Raw genomic sequence first — 9075 nt, 5'->3', positions numbered from 1 at the left:
TAATCTCATAATATTACGATTTTATCATAATGAAATTGGCTGTGCAAGTTATTTCAACTAACTTTCAACTCGCTTAACCTTTTTTAGTTACATTAAACTTTAAAAAAAATCAAGTTGAATCTCATATAACCTTCATAAAATGAATTTGAAATTGAATTGAAATTATTTGATGAAGTTAAACTTATGGAAAAACGTATGTTGCCATGACTTATTGATCATATCATTTTTTGCAGTGAGGAGGAGAAAGTCAGAGTGTTACATGCTCTCCAAAAATGGAAAAAGTTTAGCTGAGGTTATGGAGAGGAACGGGCAAGGTGCCCAATAAAAGCATAATTTATGCGGCTGCGTTCGGTACAGTGAAGGCCTCCGCACAAAGATGCCTTGTTCTGGGGTCGCCCATAAATTAGGGGTCTATGAATGGCTAGCTGTGCAGTACTATCGGGGCCCTTTCTCTCTCGCTCCTCCAGAGGGGAGATTCTGAAAGCTTTTTCCCCCCGTTAACCCAGCTGATTTGTGGGACGCTAATGGCCAATGTTGACGCAGACCTCGGTACTCTTTTTTTTCCACTGGTGGCGTCTCCTGGAGGGAATATCATGCCACTTTATCACATCGTTCCCACAGAGGCTGGAAACTCAAGGCCTGTGTGCTGGATAAGGCCCGTCTTGCTCGCATCCACGCTGGGTTAGATTAGACACGCTGTCATCATTCTGCCAACACTGAGATGTAGTGTATCCTCCAGATGAGGAGGACGTGGTCATCACAGGGAGGGTCAGTGTCAGAGACATGTAGGTAAGACATCCCTGAAGAATCATGGGGAGTGTGAAAGATATTCTTTCCACTAAAGGTCTTTGTGAGGCATGTTAACCCTTGGAGCAGCAGCCCTATAACCATGAACACTGCATAACAAAATCTGATCTTAACATTTCTAAACACTCTTACCAAATAAGTTCACTTGAAAAGCAAGACTGCATAAGTATGACAGTGTTTTAGTGCCATGTAAAAAAAAAAAAAAAAAAATGATGATTTAAGGGAATAAAGGCATAATGTTTTTAAAATAATCATATACTAGGCCTTTTATGAGAATTAAGTCATAAAGTTTAGAATATAAAAGTTATAATATTACAAGATTAGTGATCTTTTGCAAAAAAAATAAATAAAAATTACGCAAATAAATTTGTTGCATTTTGAGATAAAACTTCTAATATTATGAAATTAAAGTAGTAGATAATTAAGTTAAATCATAATGAAGTTGAATCATAATATTATTTGTAATTCAAGTAATATTTTGTGAATAAAGTCAAAATTATGAGAATAAAGTGACTTTTATGAGACATGAAAATAAAGGCATTAGAAAAGTAACATTTTTAGTAACAAGTTACATGTATTTACTATAGTAATAACAGTAAATTGTGTATAATTACAAGCTAAACTAACCTTATACCAAACCCTAACCCTATAGTAACTACATTTAACTGCATATATATATATATATATATATATATATATATATATATATACACACACACACACACACACATACACAATTGGCAAGTACACTATTACTCAGTACTTATTTGTGTAAATACAATGTAACAATATCCCCTTAAAATAAAGTGTAACTGTCTCATAAAAAGGGGATATTCTTCTATAAAATGCTTAATGTCACTATTTTTTTATAATCTCTTTATATTATAATCTTGTTTTTTATTTATTTCAAAATTATGCAAATAAAGTTTAAAAAATAAAACTCCTAAATAAAGAAAATGAAGAAAAAAAGGATAAAACTCGTAATATTACAAAATTAAAAGAGAATTAAGTCAAATGATAATTAAGTTAAATCATAATATTATTGGTAATTAAAGTAATATTTTGTGAATAAAGTCAAAATTATGAGTGACTTTTATGAGACAAATGTCATAATATTATGAAAATAAAATCATAAGAAAAGTAACATCAGTAACATTTTAAGTTATGTATGTACTTACTATAGTAATAACAGTAAAGTGTATAATTACAAGCTAAACTAACCTTATACCAAACCCTAACCATAACCCTATAGTAAGTACATTTATTTTATTTATACATTTAGTAAGTACACTATACTTGTTTGTGTAATTTAAAGTAAAATCTTTATGATATTATAATCTTTATTTGTTTATTTATTTAAGGCCTATCATGAGATTTTGTTTTAAACATTACTTTATTCTCATGAGATTTTTTTGTATATATATTTTTTGACAACTCTTTTTTTTTTTTTTTGTCTGTTTTTTGTTTGTTTGTTTGTTTTCATTTTTGTTTAGTTTATTTGCATACTTATTTTTTGAGAATATGTCTTGAATTTATCTTTCCACTTTCTAATCTACACTGCTTTTTTCCTTCATACATGCTGCAAAAAAAAAAGAAAAAAATTATTTGGCTCAATATATTTTGCAAGTCAATTTAAATTGTTGTAGGGGTGTTTACATATTTTTATTCTGGGAAAAAATACTGATTAAAAATGATTTTAGCAGTGTGTTGGGTATGTAGACCACATCAGGTAGAAGTTTAAGTGCATTTAAATATTTATCGGTGTGAAAGTGCCTTGAATAAGCACTTTCGATTAGCCCTGGTCAGTGGGCCTGCAGCGCAGTGGGACCCTCTGAATGTTTTATTACAGGCTGATGCATTGGGCAGCGTTAGTGTTTGTCATTACCGGCTCTCAGCGGAGACCACAACAGAGCCCGGGCCTCAACAGAGAGCCGTCGAAGTCCACATCTGCTCGAGCGCACTCATCAATACCAGATCTGCAGAATGGCCAACGTTCACCTCATGGTGAATGCATCTTTGTTATAAGTCAGACGGTCGTAACCCTTAATGTAGATTTTACAGGGTCAAGAACCGAGCTGGATTTGGCTGCGTTCAACGTTTTTTCATCCGGTTTGACACAAGGCCTTGGCATCCCAGCATCCCACACTGTTGCAGCCGAGCCCATTACGTCTGACACAAAGTTGTTTTTTTGCCACACGTTTTGACATTTTTCTTGGGAATGATAAAAAATGAATGATGACCTCAATAGTCTTTTACATCTGCATGAAGATCAATACGGTGTGGGCAAGTAGGTTAGGGGGTCTCCAGAGGTTGGGGGCTTCTCCAAGGCACGCTCCGCTTGTACACGAGCTGCCGGATTCTCTAAGTACTGTGTTTAATTGGAGGCCCGGGCCGGGGCTGGCAGACGGGGTGCTGAGCGGAGCTGTCAGTGCCGAGTGGTACGGCAGAGCGGCAGCAACACTGGAGCTCCTCTCCATAGAGAGCCCGGGAGTCCCATACATTATTGATTGCTCCTGAGATAAAAGAGGATGCTATGCCATGCACCCTGCTTCTCAGGGAGGCAAATGAAAAAGGTAGACACAAGGAGGGAGAGAGAGAGAGGGCTGGCAGACGGGGTGCTGAGCGGGGCTGTCAGTGCCGAGTGGTACGGCAGGGCGGCAGCAACGCTGGAGCTCCTCTCCATAGAAAGCCCGGGAGTCCCATATATTATTGATTGCTCCTGAGATAAAAGAGGATGCTATGCCGTGCTCCCTGCTTCTCAGGGAGGAAAATGAAAAAGGGAGACACAGGGAGGAAAGGAAAGAGAGAGAGTGATGCCCTGGCTTCCAGCACAGTGTCGAGGAATAAAACAAGACCTTGAGAGTTTGATTCTTTTCCTTTTACAGTGTTAGAGTATCAAAGTATGTCTAATATTCATTATTCATAGGTAGGCTCATCACAAACGGGTATTCTTTCACAATGCTGCATCTTTTTAAGCACTTCTTGTACATACCACAAAAGAATAGCAATTCCCGCAAGACATTCTTAGGCATAATGAAAAAAATCAGGAACCCATATGATGCAGCCAGTGATATTATCAAAGTTCACTGATGTTGGGCTTGTCGCTTATACACTATATTGCCAAAAGTATTGGGACGCCCCCTTCTAATGAACAGGTTTGACTACTTTTGTAATTTCCGTGAGTACAAACCTTAATGTTTAAGCATATAATGATATTCTAGGGAATTGTGTGCTTCTAATTTTATAGCAACAGTTTGGACAGGACCCTTTTGTATTCTAACATGACAATGCCTCTGTGTATAAATAAAGGTAAAAAAAAAAAAAAAGATTGATTCAGTCAGTGTGGAAGAACTTTGGTCTGCAGAAAGCAAGGTCCTAATCCCAGCTGAACACCTCTGGTGTGACTTTAAATGCAGACCTTGAGTCAAAAAACGCATCACCAAACACCAATGACTTGTATACACTATATGGACAAAAGTATTGGGACACCCCTTCTTTAGAACAGAAAAAGGCACTTCCAAAACTGTGGCAACAACAATGGAAATATAATTAATGTATTTAAAAATTGTATTTCCATATCTGTTGCAACAGTTGTCTGTTTCAACAGAAGTGTCGAAAATGACATTGGTGTTCGGTCATTGGTGTTTGGTGATGAGTTTTTGGCTCAAGGTCTGCATTTAAAGTCACACCATCAGGACAAAACATATGACTGCTTTATCATTATTTATGTGTAGACTTTGTTGTTAACATTGCATTAGACTACGTTTAAAGACTACATTACTAAACTCTCAAAATGAATGCAGCTTTTTTAACAGTCTTACAAAATGAATATTATACATTTGAAGTAATTAATTAATTCAGCATCTTTATGCAATTAAACCTGCTTTTGATGCAGCAGCAAGAAATTACTTTAATACATTTATAGCCTCCAATGCACACATATTAGTACACTATAAATAATATTTTATTTAAATAGCTAGGGAAAATAAAGTGGTTTGAGTTTACATATCTTATGAGTTTTGAGGACATTAAAATTCCCATTTTTAATTTGGTGCACTTATGCTGTGATAACATGGTCATTTGGTCCTTGGGGGAGTTGGAGGACTTTTTTAATGGGACTAAAACCAGTTCAAGGTACAAAAATAAACCACTTTGGTTACACTTTATTTTACAGTACGTGTACTTACAGTGTACTTACCTAAGAAAGTACTTGGTAGTATAAGGTAACTATGTGAGTTAAGATAAGGTTTTTTTGGGGTAGGTTCATAGTTAGTACCTAGTCATTACCCAGTTATTGTAATAGCTATAATAAGTACAGTACACATAGTATGTACATGTAGGACAGGACTGTAAAATTAAGTGCTACCATAAGTTTTTGGTAGAACGTAGCAAAAAAAAAAAAAAACTGAAAATAAATAAATATTTAAATAGCGCTTTATACATACAGATTGTTTCAAAGCAACTTCACAATAATAAGAAAGTAGCAGAGTCGATGCAAGCTTCAAATATCATACAAATTCGAATCTGCTGTCAAGCAGCTCTACAGAAGGCAATAGTGTCATTATTCATCTCAAGTCACTTAAATATTGATTCAGTTTGGTTTATTAGCAGTGTCAATGTTGCAAAATTCATCAATTATGAAATGAATATGAAAAGCAGCTCTATAGAAAGCGATAGAATCATTATTTAGCTCCAGCTAGGTCAGTGTTGGTTCAGTTCAGTTCAGTAAATGTGTAAAATAATCAATTATGAATCAAATTCAATTCAGCTATAAGAAGCTCTACAGAAGCCAACAGTATATATATCCAGCTCAAGTCAATATTGATTCAATTCAGTTTAATAGCAGTGTCGATGTTGCAAATTCATTAGTTATGAAACACTGAATAGCGGCTGTACAGAAAGCAACAGTATAATTGTTCAGATCAATTGTGTTGAATGATTGAATACCTTAATTGTAATTTAGTTTGATGAATCAATTATGGAACTTCGATTCAACCACACTTTATTTTAAGGTCCAATTCTCGCTATTAACAAACCATTACGTCTTTTGCCTCAATAAACTACTAATTTGCAGCTTATTTATAGTTAGTAAGGTAGCTGTTAAGTTTAGGAATTGGGTAGGATTAGGGATGTAGAATATGGTCATGCAGAATATGTGCTTTATAAGTACTAATAAACAGCCAATATGTTATTAATAGGCATGCTAATAAGCAACTAGTTAATAGTGAGAATTGGTCCAAGTGCTACCAAAAATTGTGTCATTACTCAGTTCAGTTCAAGTTTTGTCAGTCAGTGCAGTCAAATCAATACTGAAAGTGTCTTTTAAACCTCTACACGCACAATGCATCTGTATGCCAACTGTCACGCTTCACATTCCATAAACTTTTAATATTAATTCAGGTCAAATTGACCTTACAGCCTAACGACCGAGGCAAATGGCACAAAACGCCTTCCACCCTTCACCCAGAGGAGCGTGAGCGGCGATCGCTGACACGGGTCATGCTCTCAGACGCCACCACGATGTGGAAGAGAGACAATAGGACCCTGCAGGATGCGGTGGCTGCTCGGCCTCTGCCGCTGTTCCCCGGGACCCAGGGGGCCTCCGCATCCGTGCAGCCCACGGAAGCAGCAGATGTCAGGTCTGCTGTGCCGCCGCTCCCCCCGCTCCTGCCCTGGGGCTGTGTGCAGAGCTGCGTGTGTAGGACACTGGGACAGATGGCAGGGGGTGCGGGTAGGGCTGAACAGAGGATGCGAGCCGTACACCGTGCCAACACTGGATTCATAGGCATGTATGACATGTTTACCTCTGTGGATTGAAACCTATAAATGTGCCCTTTATTGGTGATGGGTTTTGCTCCTCTGGACTGTTAATGTGGCGCTGCAAGCATTTGACTGTTAAAATCAAATCATGATGTCTAAGGAGATTGTTTTTAGGAGTTGAAATAGTAAAAGGAACGTTTGTGATATAGTAACAAAAAAATTTATAACAAAGAACATTTGTTCGCAAAGTGTACATTCCTGAGGAAATGTGTCTGCAAAATGTAACGCTGCACCACTTGGCACTTCTAGATGACTAGGTGTGTGTCTCGTGGACAAAACAAAGCCGAGAGCTGCTCTGTCATGAGCTGTCTGGGATGATAGCGCCATCTAGCGTTCAGGGGATTTGAGATTTTAACTCAACACATCTCCTCCCAAGTTGTGCAAGCAGCATCTCCCAGACGCAAGCCTCCGTGTGTGAAATGTAGGCCACTGTGTCTGGAAAAGGGACAGAAAAAGAGAGAAAACAATTTCCTTATGTAAGCAGCGATGACAGGAAGGTGAAGGATTGGTGAATATAAACTCTCAAGACTGAAAGGAAACAACATTATCTTGGCAATAAGCTTGAATCATACTGTTCTTGCGTGTTTATTTATGATGGTAAAAAACTGCAAACCTTCCATAGTTTGAATTACACAAAGCAGACACTCAAACAGATGACAGAGATAATAAAGTGTGGAATATCTGCTGAGCTTTTTGACTGCTGATGAAGAACATTCTGTAGGTATACAGATATTCATCTGGCATGCTGGCATTGACCTTTGACCCAAATGTTTTTGACCTACTAACAAACTGGCAATAACCACAAAAATAATTCATTTGGGTGTTGTTAGTGCAATTTAACCTCAAAAATGACCTTATTTGTTGCCTATGATCATATTATGATATGATGATTCCTTTGTGAGGGACCCCCTTCCTAACTTATAAAGGGAGATATATTTATATGTACACTATAAAGAGTGGTATTAAAAAGACAATGTTTCCAGAATAAAGTAATTAGCTTTTTTATTGTCAATATATAAAAGCCTGAAGAAATGATTAATCGATCTATGAGTATGTCATGATCTATAGTGTCGAACGCAGCACTAAGATCTAAGATTAAACTATTACTTTGTATTAAGTTAACAGTGTATTTTTTCAGTCTACTATTACAGTAATGTTAGAAGTAACCCAGAAGAGGAAAAAATTCAATTAAATTTAAATTTATTTGCATATGATTTACATAATAAATACCGTTCTAAAGCAGTTTAGTGCCACAGTGAGCAAGAGAAAGGCCACAGCGGTGAGGGGAAACTAGACATACAAGATATAAGACACAAATGCAAACTATTCCTATTCCACTATTTCACTTTACTATTAATTATAATAAAAATCACAATTAATCTCTTGGTTTCCAACCAGACTTTAGAAAGCAGAATGAAGCTGTAATAAAGTCAAATGTGCAAATGTGTTGAAAAAAGGAATAGTTTACCCAATAATTAAAATTTGCTGAAAATGTATTCACCCTCAGACCATTCAAGATGTAAATGACTTTATCAGAAAAGATTCGAAGATTTAGCCATTTAGAAATTACATCACTTGTTCACTAATGGATCCTCTGCAGTGAATGGGTGCCGTCAGAATGACAGTCCAAACAGATTATTAAAACATCACAATAATACACAAGTAATCCACACCACTCAAGTCAACACGTAATGTCTTGTGGAGCAAAAAGCTGCATGTCTGTAATAAACAAATCCATCAAGAAGTTTTAAACTTCAAACAGTTGCTTCCAGCTAAAATATGAGTCCTATATCTATAATATTGTACTATCCATTAAAAAATATGTCTTGTCTGAATCAGGAGAGAAATATGCACAGATCAAGCATTGTTTACAGGCAAAAACAGTCCAAAACCATTCTAAATAAATATGTCAGTGGATTTTGATGTAAGAGGACAACAGAGGATGGACTTTTTTTTAGCGGAGGAAACATTGTGGATTATGGACTCATATTTTTGCCAAAAGCGACATGTTTACAACACCTTAATGATGGATTTGTTACCTACAGACATGCAGCTTTTCACCTCACAATATGCTAATTGATGGACCGGAGTGGCATGGATTACTTGTGGATTTTTGTGTGTTTTTATCAGCTGTTTCTGACGGCACCCATTCACTGCAGAGGATCCATTGAGTGAGCAAGTGGAAAATTTCCCCAACTCTGTTCCAATGAAGAATCAAACACATCTACATTTTGGATGGCCTGTGGGTGAGTAATTTTTCAGAACATTTTGGATGAACTATGATACTTTGACAACCCTAATAAATGTATTCTATGAAATTGTTTGCAGTGCTCTAGACCCCCTGACTTCTTACTCTTAAAAAGAGCTGTCTCCACCATTTTAATTTTTTTATTCTTTACTTCTCAAATCCAATGGTTTCTCAGCTTCAGTTGCCTCATATAATAGCAA

The sequence above is a fragment of the Sinocyclocheilus rhinocerous genome, unplaced genomic scaffold (assembly GCF_001515625.1).
Source record: "Sinocyclocheilus rhinocerous isolate Xijiao unplaced genomic scaffold, SAMN03320098_v1.1 scaffold21, whole genome shotgun sequence".
Taxonomy (NCBI): domain Eukaryota; kingdom Metazoa; phylum Chordata; class Actinopteri; order Cypriniformes; family Cyprinidae; genus Sinocyclocheilus; species Sinocyclocheilus rhinocerous.
Note: the sequence above shows the minus strand (reverse complement) of the source record.